The sequence below is a fragment of the Leucoraja erinacea genome, chromosome 1 (assembly GCF_028641065.1).
Source record: "Leucoraja erinacea ecotype New England chromosome 1, Leri_hhj_1, whole genome shotgun sequence".
In the NCBI taxonomy this organism is placed as follows: Eukaryota; Metazoa; Chordata; class Chondrichthyes; order Rajiformes; family Rajidae; genus Leucoraja; species Leucoraja erinaceus.
The window spans coordinates 37,184,697-37,202,619 of NC_073377.1; the positions used below are offsets into that span (position 1 = coordinate 37,184,697).

The 17,923-nt window shown below is 45.8% G+C and overlaps 1 protein-coding gene across 1 annotated transcript in view; it reads left to right on the forward strand.

The window, feature by feature from the left end:
* Positions 1-17,923, forward strand: part of LOC129695780 (long-chain-fatty-acid--CoA ligase ACSBG2-like) — a 157,678-nt gene that overhangs the window by 25,734 nt on the left and 114,021 nt on the right. The window lies entirely within an intron of this gene.

The window sequence follows — 17,923 nt, forward strand, 5'->3', positions numbered from 1 at the left end:
CATCGTTCCTGTAATGGGGTGACCAGAACTGAATGCATTACTCCAAACGTGGCCTAAGCAAAGGCCTATGAAGTTGCATCATTTATTCCTGATTCCCACAGTGAATGTCCTGTCCAATGAAGGCAAGCAAACAGTATGCCTTCTTTGCCACTATATCAGCTGGTATTGCTACTTTCAGTGAGATATGGACTTGGACCTCTAGATCCTTTTGTACATTAATGTTGTTAAGGGTCTTGCTATTAGTGTTGTACTTCCGGTGGCGCTGGTGCCAGTAGCCTCCACCTACAGCCCGGTATCGTTTTGTTTTTTTGTTCATTTAGTTATGAAAAAGTGTTTTTTTGTGTTTTTTTGGTGTTTTTATGTGGGGGAAGAGGGCACAGTGCGGGGGATACCGTCCTTCAGCCGCTTCCTGGTGAGGACGCGACTATTATTCGAGTCGCGTCCTCGCCCCCCCCCCCCTCCCCCCACAGCGGCCTACCTACCTGGATTGGCGCGGCCTTTCCTGCCGGGATCGACCGGAGCTCCAGCAGCGGCGGGACAGCGCTGGAACATTGCGGGGCTGGCGATGCCTTACCGGGGGTCGCCGTCTGGAGCCCGGAGTGCAAGACCTGCTGCATCGACATCCTGGAGCTGCGGTTTGCGGAGCTCCCAACGCGGGCGGCGCTGATGGACAGCGCGGGGTCCTGTGACTCTGCCCAGCTCGGCCTGTGGACTCAGGAGCTGCAGACTCCGGCAGCGGGAGGCGGCTGATCGGGAGGTCCGGGCTGCTGAGGAGGAGGATGTTCACCGTCGGGGTTCGGCGTCGGCGTTCCACCAGCCCGGCGTGAGGGCCTGAACATCGGGCCACCCGGGGCGGCGACTGCGGGTGCTCGGAAGGCCCCGACCACGGATGAACACGGAGGGGAGGCTGGCTGGACTATGGTGCCATCCTCACCTTGGTGCCATTTATGTTATGTTGTGTCGTGGACTTTCTGTGTTTGTGCTTTTTTTAAATTCAATTTCAATTTTATTTTTAATATGTTTATTATGTATTTATTATTTATTTGTTTTTTTATGATTTTTTTTTGATACTGCCTGTAAGGGAAATTCATTTTGTTGTCTCAAATTGAGACAACCTCTCCTTTTAATGTCTAGTCTTTGTCACTTGCTCCGGCTAACTGCTTCCCCCTTACTAGGGTCCTATTCAACTGCAGAAGGACTTCTTTGCTCCCATCCTCAACTCCTCTTGTTATCAAGATCAACATGCCATTCGCTTTCTTCATTGCATGCTTACTTTCATTGACTCATGAACAAGGGCCCCCATATCCCATTGTACTTCCCCTTTTCCGAATTTGACACCATTTAGATAGTAATCTGCCTTCCTGTTTTTGCTACCAAAGTGGATAACCTCACATTTATCCACATTAAACTGCATCTGCCATGCATCTATCTGCCCACTCACCCAACCTGTCCAAGTCACCCTGCAGTTTCATAGCATCCTCCTCACAGTTCACACTGCCAACCAGCTTTGTGTCATCTGTAAATTTGCTAATGTTACTTTGAATCCCTTCAGCTAAATCATGGATGTATATTGTAAATAGCTGCGGTACCAGCACCGAGCCTTGCGGTACCCCACTAGTCATGGCCTGCCATTCTGAAAGGGACTCGTTAATCCCTACTCTTTGTTTCCAGTCTGCCAACCAATTTTCTATCCATATCAGCACTCTACCCCAATACCATGTGCCCTAATTTTGCCCACTAATCTCCAATGTGGGACCTTATCAAATGCTTTCTGAAAGTCCAGGTACACTACATCCACTGGCTCTCCCTTGTCCACATCCTCAAAAATTCCAGATTAGTCAAGCATGATTTCCCATTCGTAAATCCATGCTGACTCGGACCGATCCTGGCATTACCCATAGTGGCAGAACATTGTTATATTTTTCATTATCAATCTGCTTATAATATGTTAATTGGGCTGTTGGGTTAATTTTTACGCTTTCCCTAAACAAAAGAAAATTTCAAGTTGAAGGAGGGGTTGCGATTGATGGATCAGGGTCATTTTGGTCTTTCGAGATGCTGCATGGCAACAGACACTTCGGCCCATCGAGTCCGCTTCAACCAGTAATCACCCCGCACACTAGCACTATGGACAATATACAATTTACATAAGCCAATCAACCTACAAACCTGCACATCTTTAGAGTGTGAGAAGAAGCTGGGGCACCCAGAGAAAACCCACATGGTCACAGGTAGAATGTACAAACTCTGTACAGACTGCACCCGTAGTCAGGATCGAACCCAGGTCTGTGACACTGTAAGGCAGCAACTTTACTGCTGTGCCACTGTGCTGCTCCAGCACTTGTTAAGTGCTATGGTCATTTTAATAAAAGAATGCCAGGTAATATTAAGTCATGTACCCCATTCTTGTTCTGATATTTTTGTGCCAGCAGCAGCAGGGACATGGAAATGTCTGAATGGCAGAAAGCAATGAGTAATTGGGAGTTTTTGTTAGAGGACTGAAGGAAAGTGTACGTTGTCCTTCCTTGGCGTTGCTTTTAGCATTCTTGATATAGTAGGATCGAAGGATAGTTGCTTCTCAGCTGTTATTAGGCAACTGAACTATCCTATCACCAACTAGAGAGTGATCGTATTCTACAATCTACCTCATTGAAGACCCTTAGACTCTCTTGAATCGTATTTTACAGGAGTTTATCTTGCACTAAACATTATTTCCTTCAACTTGTATATGTACAGTGTGGACGGCTTGATTGTAATTGTATGTAGTCTTTTCGCTGACTTGATCGCACGCAACAAAAACACTTTTCATTTGTACTTTGTGTAAAATGACTTGATCCTACACAGAGTCTTTTACTAACTGTTTATTACAATCACTAACACACACTATGCAATAGCTGTCCGTGGTCATCACTGGAGCTAGAGAGCGAGCTGGAGGTGGGGATACTACAATTATGCCGGAGACAATGGGGAGTGGTTAGTAGTGGTGAGGTCGCTATGTTAAAGGAACATGCACTAATCTACATCCCTCCTCTTAGAAACAAAAGCATGGCAATACACAGAGCGACCACGGCTCATACGCTAGGATTACAAACCGCACCGGGAACAGTTAAAGGCTACGCGAACTCCCCGTAACGGACAGGCGGCTTGACCAACCGGCCAGAGCGGGTGCGCAACCCGCATTCCCCCTCAACCGCAGGAGCAGAAGGGACAGAGGCAGTGACAGCGGTGGGAAAGCTGGGCGGGGAAAGGACAGGAGAAGGAGAAGAACTGCGAGGGGAGACGGGCAAGCTGGTAGGCGAGGCAGGGGAAAGAGGCTTGTGAGAGCGGGGCACAGAGAGCTGGGAGGGCAGTTTCCGCGGCATGCGAGGAGTGACGGGCTGGCGGGGCGTCGGGCAGAGTGGAAGGGATGGGTGGCTGGAACAGGTCCGCGGGAGGCGGAGTAGGCTCGTTAACGAGCAGGAGGTGCTGGCGAGACCGACGGTAGATAGCACCCTCGTAATCGACGAGGTACGACCGGGGAGAGCCGGCATTGCCAACCACTACTGCCAGTCGGTAGTGGCCGGAGGGGGACTGCATCCGAACCACCTGGCCCGGGAACAGCCGTGGAAGCGGCCGGGCCGACTTGTCAAAGGAGCGCTTCTGGATGGCTTTCTTTTCGATGATGCGCTCCGTGACAGTGGCAGGGTTCTGGACCGAGGGCTTGAGGGACTGTTGTGAGACAGGGAGCGGGGGTCGAGTGGTACGGGACATGAGGCGCTGGGCAGGTGAACCGAGCGCAGGGTCGCGGGAAATATTGCGGAGGTTGGGCAGGGCCAGGTAGAAGTCGGAATGGGAAAGGCGGCAGTGCTCCAGCAGCTCCTTGGCACTGCGGACGGCCCGCTCCGCAAGGCCGTTGCTCTGTGGATACTCAGGGCTGCTGGTGATGTGGTGAAAGTTCCAACGGGCAGCGAAGGCACGGAACTCAGCGCTGGAGAACTGGCTGCCGTTGTCCGATTGGAGGGTTACCGGGGAACCAAAGGTGGAAAAGTGGCGGCGAAGCTTCCCGATGACGGCGGCAGAGGTGATGGAAGGCAGCTGATCCACCTCGAACCAACTGGAGTATGAGTCCACCAGGACCAGGAAGTGCTTGCCAGGCCATTCGAACAGGTCCGTGGCAACAGATATCCATAGTAGCTCGGGTGCCGGCTGCTGCAGGAGAGGCTGGCGCTGCTGATGAGGATGGAGACTGTTACAGGCAGCGCAAGCGGAGACCCTGTCACGGATGTCCTGAGTCATACCTGGCCAGAAGAATTGGCTCTGGGCCTGGGACAAAGTGGCCTCCACCCCGGGGTGGCCGTTGTGTGCAGACGGAAAATAGTGATCCCGCAGGGCGGTCGGCACCACGACCTTGTGACCCTTCACCACCATGCCGTTGTGCAGCACCAATTCATCCCGAACCAGGGAGTAGGGCACGGCAACAGCCGGCAGGGAAGTGCGTCGGTCAGGCCAACCACGGCGGATAACGTCTGCAAGTTGTTGCAGGGCAGGATCATCAGCAGTGTGTTTGACCAGGGACTGCATCTGCTGGGAAGGAACAATGTTAACGTTCAGTACCATCAGGTCAGATGATTCGTACGGGTGGCGGGCAACGGAAGGGAGCGGCGCACGGGACAAGGTGTCGGCCACGAACATATCTTTGCCCTTGCGGTACACAATCCGGAACGTGAAACGCTGTAGCTGCAGCATCATCCGCTGCAACCGGGAAGAGTCAACATGGATAGTTCAAAATAGTGACCAGCGGCTGGTGGTCAGTCTCAATGGTGAAGGTGTTGCCCAGAATGTAGTCCTTGAACTTGGAGCAGGCGAACACCACGGCAAGTAGCTTCTTCTCGATCTGGGCATAACGTTGCTCGGCAGGGGTCATGGTGCGGGAAGCGTAGGAGACAGGTAGCTGCAGGCCGTCATAAAGCTGCAGACAAGCAGCACCGAGACCGAACTTAGAGGCATCACAAGTGAGGACAATGGGTCTTTGCAGATCGAAGAACTTAAGAGTCGGCGTGCGTGCGAGTTTTGACTTCAGAGCCACGAACGCCGACTGGCCATGATGCGGGAGCCAGACCCATGCGGAGTCCTTCTTGATCAGCTCCCTCAGGGGAGCACTCAGTTCACTGAGGTCGGGTATGAACTTTCCCAGGTAGTTGACCATGCCTAGGAAGCGCTGCAGGCCGGGAACATCAGTAGGAGCGGGCATCTCTGTGACTGCCCATGTTTTCTGGGGGTCGGGCTTCAAACCCCCTGCCGTGAAAACGTGGCCAACGTAAGTGACTTCCGGGACCCGGAACCGACACTTCTTCGGGTTGAGCTTGAGATTGATCTCACGAGCCCTGTCGAGGACTTTGCGGAGGTGTAGGTCGTGCTCAGCGACGTCCCTCCCGTACACCAGAATGTCATCCACGATGATGGCGCACAGTAACCCAGCAAACAGCTGCTCCATGGTCCGCTGGAAAACCTCACTAGCCGAGTTGATCCCGAACGGCATGCGGAGGAAACGGAACCTGCTGAAGGGTGTGCTGAAGGTGGTGAGGAATGAGGAGCGTTCATCTAGAGGGATCTGCCAAAAGGAGCTCTTGGCGTCTAGGACAGAGAAGACAGTGGCAGGACCGACCTGTGCAGCGACGTCCTCCACCGTCTGCATGGGGTAGTGCGGGCGCTTGATGGCAAGGTTCAGGTCCTTTGGGTTAATGCAGATCCGAATCTCGCTCTTGTCCTTCTTGGCAGCGACGACCATGGTGGAGACCCACTTGGTGGGAGCGCTCACCTCCTTGAGGATGCCCATGGTCACCATATCACGCAGAGTAGATTCCACGCGGCCCTTCATTGCAAAGGAGACGCGGTGGGCCGGTCGAATCACCGGGTCGACACTCGGGTTGAGCCTGTACAGCAGGGGTGGCATCAGGATGAGCGATGGCAATGTAATGTTCAAAGTCGCGCTGGAACACAGTCCAGCGGTGGACAATGTCCGTGTCAAAGACCAAAGTGTCGGGTCGACGACAGGAGTTGGACATCATGAAAACGGGGGGGGGAGACGGGAACAACTGGGAGAAAGCAAAGAATAAAAAGAAAACCGATAAACAGGAGACGCGAGTCTACCGCTGTGACACCATGTAAAATGACTTGATCCTGCACAGAGTCTTTTACTAACTGTTTATTACAATCACTAACACACACTATGCAATAGCTGTCCGTGGTCATCACTGGAGCTAGAGAGCGAGCTGGAGGTGGGGACACTACAATTATACTGGAGACAATGGGGAGTGGTTAGTAGTGGTGAGGTCGCTATGTTAAAGGAACATGCACTAATCTACACTTTGGTACACGTGACAATAAATCAACTAATCTTCAACTAAATTAAACATGGTGATAGATTGCTATATAATTTTAAAGTTTCGAGATTTGATATAGAATGAAAATGGTGTCTAATTAGGCAGGTTAATGTTAAAGTAGAGAACTGCGAACTGATACATTTTGGAAGGAAATTAAGGATGGGAAATATAAACAATTTTAAAGAGTTCAGTAACAAGACATCTGGAGATTTAACAAATCATTAACAACTGCAGGACAACCTGATTTTCAAAAAGATATGGAATTTGTTGCTTTATAAAAATGTAGCTTGGGGTGTAAAGGTCAGAATGACATGGTAAACATTGTAGTTAAGATGGCCAGAATATGATGCTGAGTTCTTGTACTGGACATTGGAATGAATATCATAGCCTTGTCAGTGTGGAGGAGGTTTGCCCAAACTGTACCAGAAATTAGATAGTTCATTGGAGATACTGGAAAAGTTGAGATTTAAAAAGGGGTAAAAAGGGCCTGTCCCACTTAGACGACCTAATCCACGAGTTTAGAAGACCCTAAACGAGTTGAAAAAAATGTCAAGGTCGTGTTGACTAGCCGAAGTAAAAGACCTCCTACGACTATGTCTACGACCTCCTACGACCCCCTTCGACCTCAGTCTTCCACACCTAAGACCAACTATGACTAGCTACGAGTGGAAAATGATCACATGATAAAATGATGTCATGTTTGCTTTTTTTTTCCACGGGCCAGTTACCGACCTACGACTATCTACGACTACCTAAGACTACCATCACGACCTACCTATGAGTAAAATGTATCGATTTATTCCATGTCGACCTTTTCTTTACTCGTGGACATTTTTAATCAGGCTGGAAAATACGCCGCGACCTACTTGAGGCCACGAGTGCGCGGAGACCACTCACGAGCACGAGGAAGAGTTATGAAGACCTCCTACGACCTCCTATGACCTCGTGGCGACCATGCTGCGAGTATGAGTCAAGGGCAAACTCTGCAGCGGTCGCCGATTAGGTTGTGAAAATGGGACAGGGGCTTAAGGGTGTTAGAGTGGATAGGAGAGGACCCACAGAGGTTATTAGAGAACATGCACTTAAGTTAATTTAGTTTAAAAAAAACTGAGGCGTTGTGAGGTACTTTTATGTACTCAATAAGTTGGGATCTGGAATGTCTTTATTGAAAACTCCAAAAAGTGATTCTTGGATATACACTTCAAAGAAAATGCTAGACCATAGGAATACCTTAAAGGGCCTGTCCCACTTACGTGTCCTTGGCACGCAAATTACGCGACCTCGTGGTCATGTTGAGGTGAACGGGCATCGTGTGGCCTCGCGATGCCGGTTCCACTGAGAAATGCGGAGGGGTATGTAGTTGTGCGCGACATCGCGCGGGGCTCCGAAATTTTTGTAGCGAACAAAATCTTTGTGCGCCAACGGCCTGTCGCGTAACTGACGGCCAAAGTGGGACAGGCCCAAGACCCTGGTGCGACGCAACGTTTCACGTTCAACAGCAACAGAAGCAGGCAAACGATCGCCGAACTCGGCCTGGGGCTCACGGCCGTTGCGGTCCGGATCCGCCCCCACTTCTACTCCCAGTGCGGGGCCAAGAAAATTGAAGATAGACGCAAAATGCTGGAGTAACTCAGCGGGACCGGCAGCATCTCTGGAGAGAAGCAATGGGTGATGTTTCGGGTCAAGACCCTTCTTTCAGACTGAAGAAGAGTCTCGAAACGAAACATCACCCATTCCTTCTCTCCAGAGATTCTGCTGGTCCCGCTGAGTTACTCCGGCATTTGGCATCCATCTTCAAATGACTGTCACGCGCTCCAGACGGCTGTTCGGTCGAATGAAGTCGCGCGTATCCTTCGCAGGACCGTCGAGGCTCAACGCGACCACGAGGTCGCGTAATTAACGTGCCAAGGACACATAAGTGGGATAGGGGCTTTAGTGAACAGTGGCCGCAGCTACCAGCAGAGTTGTGATGGGCCCAATGGCCCCCTTCATGAGAAATTCTACTCCATGATTCCAAGAGTGAGCAGGCAAAAAGAATGACTAGGAGCATGGGAATTAACTTTGCAAATCTTCACTAATCTTAAAATATTGCAACCAAAGAAAGTCTAGATTGACATATACGTTTACAGTTGACTTTCTCTTACTGATCTTGTGTTGTTGACAGCTCTTTGCCTAGGCATTATCCAGCATCATTGTTGTTTGCCCCGTTTATCCACTTCAATGAAATATAATGTGCAATGGAAAATCTTGGATTTGTTTTAAATTCATTGAGCGTTTTGGCTCCCTTGCATTAAAGCATAGGGAAATTGGAGCAGGTGTGTGAAATCTGAAAATCCAGAAGTTACTTGCAAGAACAAGGTCAAGTCAAGAGTGTTTTATTGTCACATGTCCCAGATAGAACAATGAAATTCCTACTTGCTGCAGCACAACAGAATATGTAATTATAAAAACTCAGAAAAAAAAGAACAAACAATAACAATGCAATAGTAATAATAATAGTCTATTGTAGTTCAGAGCTTATGAGGTTGTAGTGTTTAATAGCCTGATGGTTGTAGGGAAGAAGCTGTTCCTGAACCTGGACGTTACAGTTCTCAGGCTCCTATACCTACTTTGCGATGGCAATGGTGAGATGAGTGTGTGGCCAGAATGGTGTGGGTCTTTGATGATGCTGGCTGCCTTTTTGAGGCAGCAACTACGATAAATCTCTTTGATGGTGGGGAGGTCAGAGCAAGTGATGGCCTGGACAGTGTTTACAACTTTCTGCATTATTTTCTGCTCATAGACGTTCAATTTGCCGAACCAGTCCACGATGCAACCAGTCAGTATGCTCTCTACTGCGCACCTGCAGAAGTTCAAGTGAACTCTCTTTGACATATCTCCGTAATCTTCTCAGGAAGTAGAGGCGCTGATGTGCTTTCTTTATGATTGCATCAGTGTGCTGGGTGCAGGAAAGATCGCCGGAAATATGCACGCCCAGGAATTTGAAGTTTTTGACCCTCTCCACCATCGTCCAATTGATGTGAACAGGATTGTGGGTCCTCAACCTTCCTCTTCCAAAGTCCACAATCAGTTCTTTGGTTTTGCTGATATTGAGAGCCAGGTTGTTGTGCTGGCACCATATGGTCAGTCGGTCGATCTCACTTCTATACTCTGACTCATCACCATCTGTAATTCGTCCCACATCGGTGGTGTCGTCAGTGAACTTGAAAATGGTGTTCGCACTATGTCCGGCTACACAGTCATGAGTATAAAGTGAGTAGAGTCACTCATGCCCAAGGTCATGGTCCAGAGGTTTAGGGATGAGATTGTTTGGTATTATATAGTGGTGAATGTTGCACCGCAGTTAATGCATATCGTCCTGATGTAGTTTACATGATTCACAGCTAAACCTAGTGCAATTGAGATGGCTTACTCTGCAGACCAATTTTTCATGAATACATATTGCAAGGAGTGGGCCATTAGCAATCTATTGAAACACTTAATTATGGTTGGAGCTAATGGGTAGTAGTCATGGAGACAGATCATTTCACTTTTCTTGGGACTAGAATGATAAAGGTTTCTTGAAGCAGGCGAGACTGTTGAAGTGCATGGTTGAGAATATAGATGAAGATAGTGGCCAGTTGATTTGCACACAATTTCTGAATGTCCAGGGACTCCATCTGGACTGGCAGATCTGACTTCTGAGATGTAAGGGTCAGAGCCAGTGGAGGATGTAAAAATGCACCAATGTGGAATTTTGCCTATTCAAAACGAGCATAGGGCATTGATCTCATCTGTGTGCAGATGCATCTTTGCCAAAGATCTCTCCCGATTTTGGCTAGTAACCCATAATGGTTTTCTGGCATTGCTACAGTTGCCTGGCAACTGATTGATCAAATCAAGCCTCTGGCTTGTTTAGGAAGCCTCCATTGGTATCTGATAACTTTGCGGAGATCATACTTGGCCTACTGTACGGTGCAGCATCATCTATCCCAGATGTGGTCTTTAGCAAAGAGTGAAATTCCCTGTTCATCAAAGTTTTCCAGTCGGATAGATCCTAATTGTCTTTGTAGTCATCTCCCCTCTCCCCTCCCTGATGGACATCTACACCTCCCGCTGCCTTAGCAGGGCAAAGAAGATCACCAAAGACAGCTCCCATCCTGCGTTTGGACTGTTCGACCTGCTGCCCTCTGGAAGGCGCTATAGGTGCATCAAATCCAGGACAAACAGACTCAGGAATAGCTGCTTCCCGAGAATTATATCTACCATAAATTCAAATCCACACATGCACTGACTACACCGCCCAACACGGACTTCCATCTGTATATATGTATATATGTATGTAGCGCCGTAGAATTTGTGCACCTATTCCCCCCCCCCCATCTCCCTTCTGTTTTGTTTTTCTGTTTCTTGTTTTTTGTGTAAAATTGTATGTATGCACTGAGTACGAGCAGCTTTCAGTTTCACTGTACATGTATAGTGACAATAAATGGCATATCTATCTATCATAGAGCATAGAAACAGATCCTTTGGCCCAACGTGTCAACGCTGACTAACATGCCCTATCTACACTAGTCCCACCTGCCTGCATTTGGCCCATATCCTTGTAAACTTATCCTATCTTTATACCTATCTAAATGTCTTTTACATGTTGTGATTGTACCTGCTTCACCTACCTCCTCTGTCTGGCAGCTTGTTCCATACACCTACCACCTTTTCTGTAAAATAAAAAGTTACCCCTCGGGTTCCTATTAAATTCTCCTGCCCTCCCCGAATAAAGTACTAACCACCTCAACCTGTCCCTATAGCTCGGCCCTTGTGCTCTGGCAACATCCTCATAAATCTTTTCTGCACCCTTTCCAACTTAACAACATCTTTCCTATAACAGGGTGACTAAAACTGAACACGATACTGTAAATGTGGCCTCATCAATGTTTTGTATAACTGTGCCGTGATGTCCCGACTTCTATACTCAGTACTGTGATTGATGAAGGCCAATGTGACGAAAGCCATCGATCACCCTGTCTACTTATGATGCCACTTTAAAAAAACTATGTACATGCACCCCTAGATCGCTCTGTTCTTCAACACTCCCCAGAGCCCTGCGATTCACTGTGTAGACTTCCCTGGTTTGACTTCTCAAATTGCAACACCTCACCCATCTCTGCATTAAACTCCATTAACCATTCCTCATCCCATCTGCCCAACTGATCAAGATCCCACTGCATTTTTTGACAACCATCTTCACTATGTACAATACAACCCACTTTAGTGGTCCGAAGAAGGGTCTCGACCTGAAACGTCACCTATTGCTTTTAGCCAGAGATGCTGTCTGATCCGCTGAGTTACTCCAGCTTTTTGTGTCTATCTTTAAACCAGCATCTGCAGTTCCTTCCTACCCACTTTAGTCTTGATGAAACGGTGGCAGCTAAGGTATGTATACTCATTCAGACTGGATAAAGTGGATTTGAACATATTTCCAGTCCACTGATTCATGGCAATTCTGACATAGACTTTTTGTCTCCTCAGAACACTGCTGCATTATTCTTGTCATTAGTGTCTATTCAGTGAGCTATTTCCAACATTATTCAACATAGGCCATTGTTTTTCTGAATCAGCCTGTGATATATTTGACTTTTGTATATAAAAGTCACATTTTTGTGCATGATTACTCAGTAATTAAACATTGGAAGAAAAAATGTTACAATTTTTATGTTTAAAAAGGTTCATGTGTTAATAATTAATACTTTATGCTTTTATAATCCATCGATGTCAGGCTAACTGGTCTATAATTCCCTGTTTTCTCTCTCCTTTCTTAAAAAGTGAGATAACATTAGCTACCCTCCAATCCACAGGAACAGATCCTGAATCTATATGGAGAGGGTCAGAACTGGACCTAGGGTTGAGATTTTTGATTGGAGAAAGGCTAACTTTGATGAGATGCGAGATGATTTAAAAGGAGTGAACTGGGACATTTTGTTTTATGGGAAAGATGTAGAAGAGAAATGGAGGACATTTAAAGGGGAAATTTTAAGAGTACAGAATCTTTATGTTCCTGTTCGGTTGAAAGGAAACAGTAAAAATTGGAAAGAGCCCTGGTTTTCAAGGGAAATTGGACATCTTGTTTGGAAAAAGAGGGAGATCTACAATAATTATAGGCAGCATGAAGTAAATGAGGTGCTTGAGGAGTATAAGGAATGTAAAAAGAATCTTAAGAAAGAAATTAGAAAAGCTAAAAGAAGATATGAGGTTGCTTTGGCAAGTAAGGTGAAAGTAAATCCAAAGGGTTTCTACAGCTATATTAATAGCAAAAGGATAACGAGGGATAAAATTGGTCCATTGGAGAGACAGAGTGGACAGTTATCTGCAGAGCCAAAAGAGATGGGGGAGATATTGAATAATTTATTTTCTTCGGTATTCACCAAGGAGAAGGATATTGAATTATGTGAGGTAAGGGAAACTAGTAGAGTAGCTATGGATACTATGAGGTTCAAAGTAAAAGAAGTACTGACACTTTTGAAAAATATAAAAGTGGATAAGTCTCCAGGTCCTGACAGGATATTCCCTAGTACATTGAGGGAAGTTAGTGTAGAAATAGCCGGGGCTATGACAGAAATATTTCAAATGTCATTAGAAACGGGAATAGTCCCCGAGGATTGGCGTACTGCGCATGTTGTTCCAATGTTTAAAAAGGGTTCTAAGAGTAAACCTAGCAATTATAGACCTGTTAGTTTGACTTCAGTGGTGGGCAAATTAATGGAAAAGATACTTAGAGATAATATATATAAGCATCTAAAACATAGAAACATAGACATAGAAATTAGGTGCAGGAGTAGGCCATTCGGCCCTTTGAGCCTGCACTGCCATTCAATATGATCATGGCTGATCTTCCAACTCAGTATCCCGTACCTGCCTTCTCTCCATACCCCCTGATCCCCTTAGCCACAAGGGCCACATCTAATTCCCTCTTAAATATAGCCAATGAACTGGCCTCAACTACCCTCTGTGGCAGAGAGTTCCAGAGATTCACCACTCTCTTTATCTAGATAAACAGGGTCTGATTAGGAACAGTTAACATGGATTTGTGCCTGGAAGGTCATGTTTGACTAATCTTCTTGAATTTTTTGAAGAGGTTACTAGGGAAATTGACGAGGGTAAGGCAGTGAATGTTGTCTATATGGACTTCAGTAAGGCCTTGGACAAGGTTCCTCATGGAAGGTTGGTTAAGAAGGTTCAACTGTTGGGTATAAATGCAGGAATAGCAAGATGGATTCAACAGTGGCTGAATGGGAGAAGCCAGAGGGTAATGGTGGATGGCTGTTTATCGGGTTGGAGGCAGGTGACTAGTGGGGTGCCTCAGGGATCTGTGTTGGGTCCTTTGTTGTTTGTCATGTACATCAATGATCTGGATGCAGGTGTGGTAAATTGGATGAGTAAGTATGCAGATGATACCAAGATAGGGGGTGTTGTGGATAATGAAGAGGATTTCCAAAGTCTACAGAGTGATTTAGGCCATTTGAAAAAATGGGCTGAAAGATGGCAGATGGAGTTTAATGCTGATAAATGTGAGGTGCTACACCTTGACAGGACAAATCGAAATAGGACGTACATGGTAAATGGTAGGGAATTGAAGAATACAGTTGAACAGAGGGATCTGGGTATAACCGTGCATAGTTCCTTGAAGGTGGAATCTCATATAGATAGGGTGGTAAAGAAAGCTTTTGGTATGCTAGCCTTTATAAATCAGAGCATTGAGTATAGAAGCTGGGATATAATGTTAAAATTGTACAAGGCATTGGTGAGACCAAATCTGGAGTATGGTGTACAATTTTGGTCGCCCAATTATAGGAAGGATGTCAACAAAATAGAGAGAGTACAGAGGAGATTTACTAGAATGTTGCCTGGGTTTCAACAACTAAGTTACAGAGATAGGTTGAACAAGTTAGGTCTTTATTCTCTGGAGCGCAGAAGGTTGAGGGGGGACTTGATAGAGGTCTTTAAAATGATGAGAGGGATAGACAGAGTTGATGTGGACAAGCTTTTCCCTTTGAGAATAGGGAGGATTCAAACAAGAGGACATGACTTCAGAATTACGGGACAGAAGTTTAGGGGTAATATGAGGGGGAACTTCTTTACTCAGAGAGTGGTAGCGGTGTGGAATGAGCTTCCAGTGGAAGTGGTGGAGGCAGGTTCATTGGTATCATTTAAAAATAAATTGGATAGGCATATGGATGAGAAGGGAATGGAGGGTTATGGTATGAGTGCAGGCAGGTGGGACTAAGGAGAAAAAAAATTTGTTCGGCATGGACTTGTAGGGCCGAGATGGCCTGTTTCCGTGCTGTAATTGTTATATGGTTATATGACATTGGAAAATGATCACAATTGCTTCCAAGATTTCTAGAGCCACTTTCCTAAGTACCCTGGGATGCAGACCATCAGGCCCTGGATATTTATCTTTAGTTATCTTCCGTTGCTCTTTAATAATTTCCCAATCCACTGGCTTCCCGCTCATCTTCGCTATGTTATACTTCTCTTTTATTTTTATACTGTCCTTGACTTCCCTTGTCAGCCACAGTCACCTCTTACTCCCCTTAGAATCTTTCTTCCTCTTTGGAATGAACTGATCCTGCACCTTCTGTAGCAATGTTTCAAAATTTTGAGATTTTAAAAATCAAGTCTGCAATTTATCCCATCAGATAAAGCATAACAATAAGTTTAATTTGACACCAAATTCACTTTCATATCTCAAGTATTAAAAAAGTTATGGCCATTTTCATACTCGGAAATTAGCATCTTGTTCCCTATTGATTTTCAATGGACATTACAAAGAAGCTGTGATCGTGGATAATCAAAGGCCCATTTCTTAAGGAAAGATTAACATTTTTAAATAGCCTAAGTGTCCAAAGATTATTCACAAATAATTCACAATATAACATGATTTTTATATCTAATTTACATTAATTTATAGGCCAAATGGAAGGAATTTAGTGTTCAATTGCTGTAAATAAATGCCCATTTAAATCGGCTTTCTAGTGGGTTCATGTGGAACGCGCTGGTTTAGAACGTTGACAGCGCGCTAGATTAGTGCAAATGCCGAGAAAAATACTGCGGGATATAAAAAGCCCAAAATGAACTACTCGCTATAGATAATTTGATATATAGGGTTATATATATGCCCCATTTAATGTAAAAATAAGGTACATACCTTTAATTGTTTGCTTTATAAAACCCTGGGGCTGCGAGATGTTGCGGAATCAGAGAGTAATTTTAAACTATTATAACTATATTATCGAGGCCTATAAAACTAATAATACCTTTTGCGACCGGGTCTTGCAGCGATTTTTCGTTAATGATTTACTAGGCTGAACATCTGCGATTAGTACAGCCTAGTAAAAATCGCGTTTTAAACCCGCCCCCTCCAAACAGCGCCAAAATCGCTGGCCTGGCTGTGGGCAGATTCCCAATGGCGATTCAGGTAGGTTTTGTAACATACCTACCTTCTGTATTATTCCCAGAAATACCTGCCATTGTTGTTCGACTGTCATCCGGCTAGGGTATCTTTCCAGTCAACTTTGGCCAGCTCCTCCCTAATGGCTCCATAGTCCCCTTTGTTCAACTGTAATATTGGCACTTTGGATTTTCTCTTCTCCCTCTTAAATTGAAGATTAAAACTTATATTATGGTCACTACCTCCTAATGACACCTTTACCTCAAGTTCCCTTATCAAATCGGTTCATTACACAACACTAACTTCAGAATTGCCTTCTCCCTGATTGGCTCCTTGACAAGCTGCTCCAAAAATCCATCTCAGTGGCACTCCACAAACTCCCTTTCTTGGGGTCCAGTACTAACCTGATTTTCCCAGTCTACCTGCAATCTCCCATAACCTTTGCATTACCTTTGCGACATGCTAATAAATTGCTATAACTGTAGTATTACCTTTATGCCATGCCAATAACTCTTGATTCAACTTGCACCTATTATACTGGCTACTCTTCGGGGGCCTGTAGATAACTCCCATTACGGTCTTTTTACCCCGACAATTCCTTAGTCCTATCCATACTGACTCTTCATCTCCTGATTCTATGTCACTCCTCGCAAGGGACAGAATTTCATTCCTTACCAACAGAGCTATCGCACCCCCTCTGCCCACCTGATGTCTTTTCGATTGGATACATACCCCTGAATATTCTTTTCCCAGCCCTGGCCCTCTTTCAGCCATGTCTCTGTAATTCCTACAACATCATACCTGCCAATTTCTAAGTGAGCCTCTAGCTTATCTACTTTATCTCTTATACTTTGTGCATTCATATATAATACTTTTAATCCATCGCTCACATCACCTTTCACATAGACTCCTATTTCACTTGGCCATACTCTTCTATCCCTTCGTGAGCTTTCTGCCCCATTAATTTTGGTGTCTTTCTTAACTTTTCCTATATTCTCTTTTCCCTCCCCCCCCCCCCCCCCCCCCCCCCCCCCCCCCCCCCTATTGACTATTGTTTTAAAATCCACCCGTGTAGCAGTGGCAAACCTGCCTGCCAGAATGCTGGACTCCGCCTGTTAAGGTGCAACCCGTTCTTTTTGTACAATTCATCTTTATCCAAAAACAGATCCAAGTGGTATAAGAATCTAGATCCCTGCTTCCTGCACCAGCCACACATTCAGATCCCCTATCTCGCTGTTCCTGTCCTCACGAACACGAGGAACTGGAAGCCAACCGGAGATAACTACCCTGGAGGTCCTGCTTTTCAGCCTTATTCCGAGCTCTCTGGAGTCACGCTGCAATGACTTCCCTGGAGTGGAGAAGATTGAGGGGTGACCTGAAGATTACAAAATTATGAGGGGGATAGATAGTAAACCTTTTTTCCCTCCATGGTAGGACTGACAAAGACAAGAGAGCATAGAATTAATTTGAGATTTAAATGGGGAAAATATTGAAATTTATCGAATAGTGAAAGACCTGGATAGAGTGAATGTGTAGAGGATGTTTCCACTAGTGGGAGAGTCTAGGACCAGAGGCAATTGCCTCAGAATAAAAGAACACAACTTTAAAAAGATGAGGGGAAATTTATTTAGTCAGAGGGTTTTGAATCTGTGGAATTCATTGCCACAGACGGCTGTGGAGGCCAAGTCAATGGATATTTTTAAGGCGGAAATTGACAAATTTGTGATTATTAAGGGTGCTAGGAGTTATGGGGCAAAGGCAGGAGAATGGTGTTCAGAGGGGAGATAGATCAGCCATGATTGAATGGCGGAGTAGACTTGATGGGTGAATGGCCCAATCGTCCTCATAGATCTTATGAAGTTATGAAATGTGGGAGCTTTATCTGGGTAAATTATTTTACACAGAATGGTTGGAGTCTGCAATATGCAGACTGAAGAAGTTGTGAAGGGAGGTACTACACAACATTTAAGAAACATTTTGGCAAGTAGTTAATTTACTAAAGTATAGAGGGCTATGGATGTAATTTGAACGAATGGGGTGAGTATAGATGGGTACAAATGAGCAGCATGGACATGGATGTCTGAAAGATCTTTTTCTGTGCTGTTTGACCCGCTGGCTCCGATTACATTTTTAG